The sequence below is a fragment of the Lissotriton vulgaris genome, chromosome 7, assembly GCF_964263255.1.
Source record: "Lissotriton vulgaris chromosome 7, aLisVul1.2, whole genome shotgun sequence".
Classification (NCBI taxonomy): domain Eukaryota; kingdom Metazoa; phylum Chordata; class Amphibia; order Caudata; family Salamandridae; genus Lissotriton; species Lissotriton vulgaris.
The window spans coordinates 814,740,335-814,752,743 of NC_141695.1; the positions used below are offsets into that span (position 1 = coordinate 814,740,335).

Below are 12,409 nucleotides of genomic sequence, written 5' to 3' on the forward strand. Positions count from 1 at the left end.
GTTTCACGCCAGAGTGAGAGCCTAGGGCACACTGAGCTGGCTCAAACTGGAGCATGCAAGGAGAGTACCAAATGTGCCCTTCAAAGTAGTCTGGTGGCACTGGCAAGTGACCCCACCCCAGCCCAATATACTAAGTCCTGTCTGGGAGGTGGTCACACCTCCCTGTGACAGGAACCCCATTGTTCTACCTTCCCCTGCTTGAGCTCAGCATCAGGAGGGCAGAATTGTGTCTATGGTCGGCAGCAGCACTAGCATGCTGTTAGACCCTGAAAGGCTGGTACCGGGAATATAGGGGTGCATCCTAGGGTAGCCCCCAGTATATGGTATCCTTCATCCAATACTAGAATCAGTGTTGGGGTTAAATTCCAACTTGTTGATACACACAGACAAGTCTAAAATGACCGCAAAATTGCAGGACCTAGCCCTAGTACTAGCCAAACGGGAGATCACCAGGAACTGGAAATCAGCAAGGGGACTGCGAGTAGGGGCATGGAGACACGAACTAGAAACATGGGCAAGTGCGGAAGGAAGATTATTACTGGCAGAGGCAGAGAGAGGCATAGGCACCTGTGACCGAGCCAGAGCATGGGAACAGTTAGTAGATGGCCTGACGGCACCAGAGCAAGAGCATCAACAACCAACACAGGATGGCACCCCTCCGCGAAAGATGAGTTTCAGGGCAGCTAGAGAGGATAAAGGGCTCTGCTGGGAATATACCCCCTTTCCCCCATATCGGGAAAAAAGCAGGTGGAACACATGCTCAATAGATCCAACTACAGGGAGGTACTGGTCGCCAGTCATCATCAGAGGAAAGAGAGTAACTAGCGGACGCAACTCAAGAGAGAGGGAGGAGGGAGGGAGGGAGGGAAGGGGGCACCAGTTGGGGAGTTTGAATTTAATGCAGCAGCAATACACTGAGAATACTGTAAGCAATGCTTGGACTGAACAGTATGTAGAGTGTTGATATACTAAATGCTAATAAATCAGTTTAAAAAAAATGTTGATACCCGTTTAGGTCCAGCCAATATATAGTTATACATCTTGTATTTGACTTTATCTCCACTATATGTTTTAAATGGCTGACCACACTTACAAAGCATATAGAATTGACTCTGGCGTTTATAGAGGGGGCCTGTTCATGCGGGGCACCCTCACACTTGTAACCAAGCACCCTGCCCTCAGGACTGAAGAGCCTGCCATAGGGGTGACTTACATGTTTTAAGTGCAGTGACCTCAGATATAAGGAAACTTATATCTGTTGTAAGTGGTGCTAGCACCAACATATAGAGGCTGCAATGGCCAGCCTGTAGTCACAGTTTGAGCGGTTTCTGATTGGTGGCATAATACGTGCTGCCAACCATGGGAGACCCCTGGTGTACACATGCCCTTGGTATCTTACTACCATATACTAGGGACTTACTGGGGTACACCAGTAGCCAATTGGGAAGGCACCAAAGTAACTACCTTTGTCAAATTTAGGGAGGAAGCACAGTGACTGGGGTCCAAATTAGCAGGATCCCTGTCAGACTAGTCAGAAAACAGAATAACACCAGCAAAAATTGGGGCAACCAAGGAAGTAGATCCTACTTTCCTACAGGAGAGATGCAGTGAAGTTTGCCATATGATGTGGCTCAGACACAACAGACTCGCTAGGCAGAGCAATTTCCTAGACGGTGACTGCTATGCGCCATGCCTGGCTGGGCATGTCTGGCTTTTTGGGGGATGTCCAAGCTAATTTTATGGACATACCCTTTGATGGCTCCTGTCTCTTCGAAGACAAGGCCGATGCAACTCTTGAGCGCTTTAAGTACTCATGAGCTACGGCCAAGTCGCTAGGTCTCACCACATCATCTCGGCTTGTGTCTGCCTTTTGGCCCTTTCGTGGCTATGGAAGGGGTTTCCAACAGCACCAACGCTATTCCAGCCAGAGGACCCTGCAATGCCAGCAACCTCTATTGAGTCGTGAATGCAGATCTCCCACACCTCGTGGGTTGGGTGTCCAGAAGTCGAGTCAAGCCACAAACCCCTCCTCCACCACAAAACCTTCCAAGTCCAATCCCGCCGGATCATGGGCATCAAGTTGGTGGCAGGATACGCCATCACGTCCACCTCTGGCGAGATATCACCTCAGACATGTGGGTGTTGCAAATAGTCTGAAGGGAGGGGCTACTCCCTCCTCTTTGAGACTGCCCCTCCCTCCATACCTCTAACTTACAATCGGCTGATGGAAAATTACTTTGCCTTTCTCCGTGGAGAAATCAAGACTCTCTTGGACAACTGAGCAATAAAGAGGGTTCCTGGGCCAGAAAAAGGCTGGGGTTGCTATTCCCGCTAAATTCTGGTTCCAAAGAAAGACGGAGGCCTTCACCCTATCCTCAACCTCACGTCCCTCAACAACTTCCACAGAAAGGAGAAGTTCAAGATGCTCACTATTGCTCAGGTCCTGTTTGCCCTGGACCCTGGAGACTGTATGGTAGCATTGGACTTATAGGACTCCTATTTTCATTTCCCCTTCCTGCTTGCCTATCGCCGGTACCTGCGGTTTACGGTAGGCTACGAGCACTTTCAGTCTACTGTGCTCCCTTTTGGCCTCACTAGTTCTCCTCAGGTATTCACAGATATGATGTAGGTGGTCGCTGCCCATCTGGGGTTTCAGTCTTACCCTATCTGGAGGACTGGTTATTGAAGGTGATCTCATCCCAAGCAGTCATCTCCCACCTCCAGACTAGACAAACCTCCTGCATTCGCTGGGGATCACTATCAACATGCCAAAGTCACACTTGACTCCCTCTCAAAAGCTCCCTTTCATCGGAGCAGTTCTGGACACAGTGTCGTTTTGGGCTTATCCTCCTGAGCGGCAAGTCCAGGATATTACGGCTAGGATACCAATGTTTCAGCCACTACCCTGGAGTTCGGTGAAAATGACTCTGAGGCTGTTGGGTCTTATGACCTCCTGCATCCTGCAGGTGGACCATGCCAGATGGCATATGCAGGCTGTGCAGTGGGACCTGAAGTTCCCATGGGCACAGCATAAAGGAAATCTCACTGACCTTAATCAGATATCGGAGGGCACCGCAAGCAACCAATGGTGGTGGCTGCCAAACCTCGATTGAGTCAGAGGCCCTTGACACTCCAGAGAGCTACATTTCGTGACTCTCTGCTTTTCTTCATCTGCCAGATCAGCCATCAAGTTTTTAAATCACCTCTTGTAAAGAGATTTTTGAAGGAGCATACCCATTTGTTTCCCCCTTCTCCTTTTATTATACCCTAATGGGACCTTAATTTGGTCCTTCCCCACCCAGATCTCACTGTAGTGGCGGCTGCATCCCTTCAGGGATGTTGCGACCATCTGGGAGAGGTGGAGATCAGAGGACTCTGGGATCCGTTAGAAGTCAGGCTCCATATCAATCTGTTGGAGCTTCATGCAATATGATTGGCAGGGAAAGCCTTCTTTAACATCCCTCAAGGGAAGGCTAGTTCAGGTGTTCACAGACAGCATTACCACCATGTGGTATCACAGCAAATAGGGCAGGGCGGTATTGTGGACCCTCTGTCAAGAGGAGCTTCATCTCTGGACTTGGCTGGAACAACAGCGCTTGCCCCCGGTGGTAATACATCTGCCCGGTTCTCTGAATGACAAAGTGGAAAAACTCAGCCTTCAGCACCTTGCGGATCATAAGTGGCATCTCCATCGGTGGTGGGGCAAGGTTTCTTTCTACAGTGGGGTGAGCCTTGGTTAGATCTGTTCACCTTCGAAGAGACCGCGCAAAGTTAGCAGTTTTGTGTGTTAGAGTTTCCAAGGTGGCTCTTGCTTGCCGACGTTTTTCAACGTGAATGGAGCACAGGCCTTTTGTACATCTTTCTTCCCATGCCACTCCTGGCCATAGTGCTCAAGAAGATCAGGAGTGACCAGGCCCAAGTCATCCTTGTGGCTCCAGACTGGCATGGAGAGTGTGGTATCCCAAGCTTTTTTTATATGAGCATCGATCCTCCAATCAAGCTGGAAGAATCTTCTGTGTCAGCAGCAGGGGAGGGTCCACTACCAGAACCTGTCCACCCTCTGCCTCCTTGTGTGGAGATTGATCAGCAACAGTTGACAGCTTTTGGCCTTCCTGCTTAAGTCTGTGAAGTTATTCTGACAGCCAGGCATCTCTCCACAAAGTCGGTATATGCCTGCTGATGACAAAGATTTTGAAAATACTGTAGAGAATGGGCTGTTGACCCATTGTCTGACTCCCTCTCAGATATTCTTCTTTTCATTCTCTCCTTGGCCTAGCAGGAATCTGCCCTGGGCACTCCAGAGGGCTACATTTCATCCCTCTCTGCTTTTCTTCAGCTGCCAGATCAGCCATCACTTTTTAAATCACCTCTTGTAAAGAAAGTTTTGAAGGAGCACACCCATTTGTTCCCCCCTTCTCCTTTTATTATACCCTAATGGGACCTTAATTTGGTCCTTACTCTCTTGATGTGTGCACTTTACTCAACCACTGCACAACTGCCCCTATGGCTTCTCACTATCAAAACAGACTTTTTAGCAGCAATAACTTCTGGCAGGAGGGTAAGCAAACTACAGGCTCTGTCATTTCAGCCTCCTTACCTGACTGTCTTCCCGGATAAAGGGCTTCTCTTCTGCCCAAAGTAGTACCACCTTTCCATCTGGAACAGTCCATTACCCTGCCCACCTTCTATGCACCTCAGCTTCCTTCCAAGGAAAAGGAGCTTCTCCACTATCTGGACACGAAAAGAGCATTATCGTTCTACCTTGATCGCACTTAAGAGTTCTAGGTGGATAACAAAGCCTTTTTAGAGTATGTTTAAGAAAAGAAGGGGAGCGCTGTTCAGAAGAGGACCATTTCACGCTGGGTCATCCTCTCCATAAAAATATGTTATTCCTTGGCAAAGAAACAGCCTCCTGAAGGCCTTAGGGCCCATTCTACTAGGGTGAAGGCAGCCACCATGGCTCTTCAGCGTGGTGTTCCGGTTTGTGATATCTGCCAAGCAGCCACGTGGGCATCTCTGCATACGTTCGCCAGACATTACTGCCTGGTCCATATAGAGGGCTTTTTTGGCCGTTCTGTCTTGCAGCACTTTTTAGTTTGAAACTTTTTAGCTGTCCCAGCTCTGGGGATGGTATTGCTTGGTTATCTGTTCAAAGGTAAGAAATCTGCGGCTACATGTCTCTATCAGATGGACAAGGTTCTTACCTCCGGTAACGCCTTATCTGGTAGAGACATGACCTAGCCACAGATTTCTTAACGACTCACCTATCTTCCCGCAGAGCGAATCATTTCTTAATGTAATGGCTGTTCCCCTTCAGGGTTTAAACACAACTCTGTTAGTCAACATCATGGCTCTGAGCTTCTGATGTGGAAAGTCATGAAAAGTACTGTTGTCAGCACTAGGGGTGGCCGGACTTTGCGTAGTTGCACTATGCAAAGCTCCACAAAATGGTAAAAAATCTCTGCAAGCACGCAAAAGTTCAGCGAACACGCGGGATTGCTTGTTCCGCTGTTTGCTATGCTTTTTTCCTGTTTGCGAATGCTGTTTGCGTGCTCGGGGAGAAATATCTTGCGAACACGCATTTTGAAAGCACGAACAAGCACAAAAAATTCTGCGAAGCCACGGTTCGCAAAATTTTTGGCAATTCTGCGTTCTCTGTGGAAGGCAACATTACCCAAATTCCGCAAGCAGAACGGAATTTTCCGCCCAGGCCTAGTCAGCACACTGAGGTGGTGCCTGTATTGATGACTCGAACATCAAGATGATGGAGACAATGCCAACGACGTTACACGGAGTCGACCGACACCACCTATGGGCGTGCAGGTGTTTTGTGCAAGAAAAATGTTCTGGAGCCAATAACTACTTACCTTTTAGGGTGACTACACCCTTTGTATGTCCCCTTCCTTTGGGAAAGGGGCATTCCCTTACCTGAATGGCTAAAACCCTTCCATCCAACATGGAGGATTTCTAAGAATGGTGTCACTTTAGCTCTGGACACCCTGGGGTGTCCTGGCTGAGAAAGAACACAATTCTCCTGACTACTAATTTTCCCGCTGAATTTGCCACCAAAAGTGGGGCTTGGTCTAGGGGGCTGGCCACTAGCTGAAGAGGCCCTGGCTTGCATATCAAAGAGCAGGAAGCCTTTGAGGGTTGCCACCCTGATTGTTGTTCCTGCTTGGGGGGAAGTGAGAAGCACCTCCACCCTAAGGAAGGTTTGTTCCTGACCCCCAGGAGCACAAGGGCTCCCACCCCAGGGGGTCATAAACATGCCTGTATGTGGCAGGCTGGTGCAGACCAGTCAACTTTCACCAGGGAGTTGGTCATTTTTCGGGGGCATCTCTAAGATGCCCTGTGAGTGCATTTTATAGTACATCCAACACTGGTATCAGTGTGGCTATATTTTGCTGAGAGGTTTGATACCAAACTTCTTAGCATTCAGTAAAGTAATCATGGAGCTGTAGAGTTCGTAATGATAAACTCCTAGCCCATGTACTCAATATGGCTTCATTGCACTTACAATGTCTAAGAAAGAACCTAGACACTGTAAAGGCATATTGCACCCTGCCTTAGGACTGTGAGGCCTGCAAGAAGGGTGACTTACCTGTGCCACAGGCAGTGTTGGTGGGCATGGCATACAGAGATGTGTAAACTTCATAAACTTGCTGGTGAAACAACTAGTACCAGACACAAGCTGCGACAGCCATACTTGCTGAATTCGCAATAATTTGAACAATGTTCTCCAGTTTATCATTTGTATTCCATTTTATTCCAATTTTAACATGGTTACCAAGTTTTGCGCAGAGGCTGCATGATTCCACACTTTCACTGCTACAAAAATTCCCATCCAGGCCTTTATTTGCATCCCGTCAGAATATACGTTTTACCTGAGTTTTTACCCAATGCTTTTCGGACTTAAAAAAGCCCTTCGTCAGGGGTCTATAATATAAAAGAAGCCCATCATTGACCACAGTCAATTAACCAAAAATCATTAAAAAAATCCAAGTGTGTGCCCTAAAAAAACCAATGATATCAACTAGTGCCTCTAAAACCTATATATCAGTGCCCTACTGATTTTTTGTCTAAACATTGTTGTTTTAACAAAGAGTAATTAAATGAAAACATGCCCCATGCTTAACACACCCTTTGAATGTACACCCACATTACCGAGATTAGGGGTGGGCGGAATTTGCGTAATCGAAACGGTAACAAATCTTCGCGAACAGGCAGAAATTCCGCAAACACGCGAAATTGTGTGTTCGCAATGCTTTTTTCCTGTTCGTAATTGCTGTTTGCGTGCTCGGGGGGAAATATTTTGCGAACACGCATTTTGAGAACGCCAACAATCAAAAAATTCCGTGAAGTTGCGGAACGTAGAATTTTTGGCAATTTTGCGTTCTCTGCGGAACGCGAAATTACCCAAATTCCGCAAATTCCGTGAGCGGAACGGAATTTACTTCCCAGGCCTAACCGAGATGACCTAATGCGGTGACTGAATTTGGCACTGGACTAACTTCTTGGGCCCCCATGTGGTACTTCCTTACCACTGCCGATCTTTCAGTACTGATCTGTTACCCAGCCTCCTGTTTCCACACCCCACATCCCTCCCCAATTCCTCTATTCCTCTTTTTGGGGACTTGTTTCTTCTGTATCTGACTATGCAACTGTAATCTAATGTTAGCATGAAAAAAATGTTTTTCTTGATATTCCAAACCGCTGAGGCCTGAGCAACATGGCTGATGCCCGGTGGAGCTGCCAGACAGCTATAGAGGAGACTGGCCCGGGTTCACCCCATTGGCTGTCACCTACCCAGCCGGACATTGGGCACATTTCTCACCCTTCTCCCCGCTGTATCTCCTTCCTCCCCCGACTAATTACTGTAACATTTTAATATTTTTTTCTTTTGCCTATGTTTTACTATGCTCTGGTAATGAATGTAATTTGTAACTTGTAACGCAATGATCCTTATGTAAAGCGATCTGATACCTATGGGACTAGCCAGCGCTACATAAAACTCATCAAATAAATGTTAAACACTAAATACAATTCCCCATGCTGAATTCACTCTACATGAAAAGAAAAAAGCCAAGTGCTTGATATCCTCAACCCACCTAACAATAAACTCAGCGAGCTCTGATTTTATTTTCTAATTCTGCTAACACCAATGCTTGCAGCGTGACCTTATTCATGAAGTGCCCTTCATAAACTGCCTAAATAAATGAACCTGTTACTCACCCCCAGGTGCACTCTATTGATCTAAACAAAACATGTGACCATACGTAGCAAAAAGAAACAGAAGAAAACGTTTTTTTAAATGTGTTTATTAAAGTTTTTTAAGATAACAAGCAGATTATACACAATCATAATCAATGAGAATGCACACAGCAGCATGACATATAACATTACAGAGATCTATATCCGATCTATTACCCAACGAGGTAGCACTTACTGCTTTCTGCTTATCTGCTGCTCTGATCGGTCTCTGACCTTTATAAACAAGAGGCATGTGAACTCGCACAGAAGCCCGGCCCCACACACACTAGGCTATGCAACCTCATCCCGCCTTTTTCCCCACTGTGATGGACAGCTCACTCGAGGGACCTCGGCCCCTATGGGCGCGGTGGCAAAGTTACAGACACACGTGGTCACTGAAGACAACTCTTCCGGGCCTTTACGCAGCTGTAGTGTAGGAAAAGCATGATACATTTACCCAAAGAGGTAGCATTTACTGCTTTCTCCTCATCTGCTGCTCTGATCGGTCTCTGACCTTTATAAAAAAGAGGCATGTGAACTTGCACAGAAGCCCGGCCCTACACATACTAGGCTATGCAACCTCTTCCCGCCCTTTCCCCCACTGTGATGGACAGCTCACTCGAGGGACTGCGGCGCCTATGGGCGCGGTGGCAAAGTTACAGACACACGGGGTCACTGGAGACAACTCTCCTGGGCCTTTACGCAGCTGTAGTGTAGGAAAAGCACTTGCCAGGCTTGTAAGATCTTATGGACTGGAAGTAGTATCGTATGCCGACGACACCCAGATCATGGTCTCCCTCAATCAACCTGTGGAGACCGAGGCATACAACTTCAGGAACTGCATGGAAGCTGCAGCAGGATGGATGACGATTAATTACCTCAAGTTAAATGGGGAAAAGATGGAGGTTCTGGTCTTCGGAGGCAAGCAAGAGATCTGGTCGGCTGACTGGTGGCCATCTGCCCTTGGTGTGTGCCCCACGCCTTCCCTTGCAGCCCGCAATCTAGGAGTCATACTTGACACCTCACTCTCCCTTGATAAACAAGTAAGCAGAACCGTTTCCATCTGCTGCGGGGTCCTAAGGATCCTACGCAAGCTGTCAAACTATCTTTCCCTGGACTCTAGAAAACAACTTGCGGTGGCCCTTATCTCTTCACGCCTAGACTACTGCAACGCACTGTATCTAGGCATAAGCAAGAGACTGGCTCAACGCCTGCAAGTTGTGCAGAACGCTGCAGCCAGGTTTGTCGTCAACGCTCCTAGAAGGACTTCAGGCTCCGCCATAAGAAAACATCTCCACTGGCTCCCTCTGCTAGCCAGGATAGACTTTAAGGTCCTCTGTCTCACCCATTCTGCCCTCCATGAATCCGGTGCGGAGGACATTAGGTCTCTTGTATCTTTCTAAACACCTGGCAGAGCCTTGTGCTCTGCCAACAAGAACCTTCTGTCCACTCCCCAAACGAGGAAGGCTAGATGGGGAGGGAAGGCCTTCTTTGCTCTTGCCCCGAAGCTCTGGAATCTCCTCCCTGACAAACTCAAGGGCCTTGCGCCTCCTGATCAATTTCGCAAAGCCTTAAAGACCTGGCTCTTCACTAAAGCATACCTCTAGTTTCCTCCCCGGTCTTTGCCCTGCTTTCAGCCTTTTCCATCTGATGCGCCTTGATGCCCTCGGGCTAAGTTGCGCAATATAAAACTTAATTCATTCATTCATTCATATGGATAGAAAAGTGGATAGAATATACAAAAGATGATGGAGTATTAGCATTTCCTGAGTACGGAAAATTTAATGGGGAATTGTACACAATTTACGAACTTGCATGAATGAGTTAGAACCAAGACCTAGATTGACCTAGTACGAAGCTTTAGAAGAATGGGAGAGTGAGTTCTTTGAGCGAGACAGGTCACGAGGTAACAGTAACATCAGTAAATTTTATCCTGAGTTTCCTCAGGAAACTCGAGATAGTCAGATGAAACAATGGAGACCAGCTATGGTGGTGGAAGGATTATATCCTGTACTGACCACAGAAGAACCGATAGGAAGTAAATGTACAGTGAAAACAAAACATTTAATGGCCGGTAACGGAGATTCAGAAGATGATTATTTTGAAGACAGTTTAATGAAAAATCCTCCACTATACCAAGAAGAATTAAATAGAATTACCCCTAGTGCCCCGATTCCGAAAACACCTTTAGTTCCACAGGTTGTACATGAGGCTACAATGGAAAGGATACTTCAAGAAAAAGAAAGAGAAGCAATAAATAAAAATGGATGCAAGTTAATTCAGAAAGTAACCCAGCTGAATACAAATCCTGAAGCACTAACGATACCAGTGACTATAGGTCCTGTTGTTCCCTTATATGGGGATAAGCAAAATTGTCCTAATACACCTGTCCTGACTACACTGATCATACAACCAAGAAAAGAAAATATAGTAATTGACGATCAAGCAAGTGAATGCGAGTCGATAATTCCCTTAATGGATTTGCCAATAAGAGAGCCAATAAACAATTCATTCAGAAAAAACACACCAGGTTGCTCAGAAGAGGTGCAAATTGAAACATCCACAGGGACGAAAAGTGCCACTGTAGTAACCCCAGAAGAAATAGAAATATGGACACGCTATCCAGCGTTTTACCTTCTGTTGCACTCACTGGAGTGGGAATAGTAATTTTTACCCCTCCGCTATCCAACGCTTTCCCTACTGTTGCACTCTCTGGAGTGGGAATAGTAATTTTTACCCCTCCGCTATCCAACGCTTTCCCTACTGTTGCACTCTCTGGAGTGGGAATAGTAATTTTTACCCCTCCGCTATCCAGCGCTTTCCCTACAGTTGCACTCACTGGAGTGGGAATAGTCATTTTTACCCCTCCGCTATCCAACGCTTTCCCTACTGTTGCACTCACTGGAGTGGGAATAGTAATTTTTACCCCTCCGCTTTCCAACGCTCTCTCTACTGTTGCACTCACTGGAGTGGGAATAGTAATTTTACACCTACGCTCTCCAGCGATTTCCCTACTGTTGCACTCACTGGAGTGGGAATAGTAATTTTACCCCTACGCTATCCTGCGCTTTCCCTCTTGTTGCACTCACTGGAGTGGGAATAGTAATTTTTACCCCTCCTCTATTCAATGTTTTAACTACTAATGTTTTTATTTTGTTATTAAATGTATGTATTATATTTTTCAAATAGTTTAATGTGTTAATTCAATATAGAATATTTTATTTCAAATTATTTATATATGTGTTTATTTTATTTTTATATAATTAATAACGTTTATAAATTAAATAAAGATAATAGTCAATAAAATGTTTTTAAGTAAATATATGTATATGTAGACCTTGTTTGTGTTTATATTTATTAAATTACGTTTTAATTGTTATAATTAGTTAAAATGTATATTAAATTTATTTTATTTTGTTAATCATATTAATATTATTTAATTAATTTAATTTTAGTTATGTTATTTTTTAAAGTCGATATTTTTTACATCTTCATTTTTTACATTGATATTTTTGAGTCAATATTATTGTACTTACCTGTTTAAGTATAGGGAGTCGATATTTTTGTAATCAATATTTTTACATCGATATTTTTGTTAAATATATTTTTGTTTCCGATATTTAAACATGGAACCACTTTAAACATGCCTATTTCAAAGTGGAGTACTCTGCTAAAACAGTTTCCATCGATTTAAGGCTGAAAATGAGTGATTATGAGGAAAATAAAGTGCAGCAAAAATGCTGCTAAATTTCCATATTTGTGCCGCTAAATTTCCATACTTGTGCCGCTAAATTTGCTAATCCATGCCGCAATATCCTGGGGGGTCTGCATAGTTGAGATTGAGAAGCAAGAACCAGGAGCAATGATTCCTCATTAGCATCAATTCTGTTAGAGTTCAGTTGCATTGGCAGATGAAGATCTGGATATGCGATCACTCGAGTCTTTGCGTGGTGAATGTCATTAAACAGTTTTTAGGAATTCCTCTACTTGCTGCCGATTGGAAAAAATGTGATATTTGTCCTGGTGGGTGACTCGCAGACGTGCCGAATAAAGGAGGGCATATTCGATCTGCGCCTTACGGAGTTTTCGCTTGACTTTAAAAACGTACGCCGTGCCTCTTGTACAGCGACGGTGAAGTCTGGGTATGTTGTTAATTCAT

General features: G+C 45.5%; 1 protein-coding gene across 1 annotated transcript in view; it reads left to right on the plus strand.

Moving 5' to 3' along the window:
• Positions 1-12,409, plus strand: part of DNAH17 (dynein axonemal heavy chain 17) — a 15,539,113-nt gene that overhangs the window by 6,647,622 nt on the left and 8,879,082 nt on the right. The gene's annotated exons all lie outside the window — the stretch shown is intronic.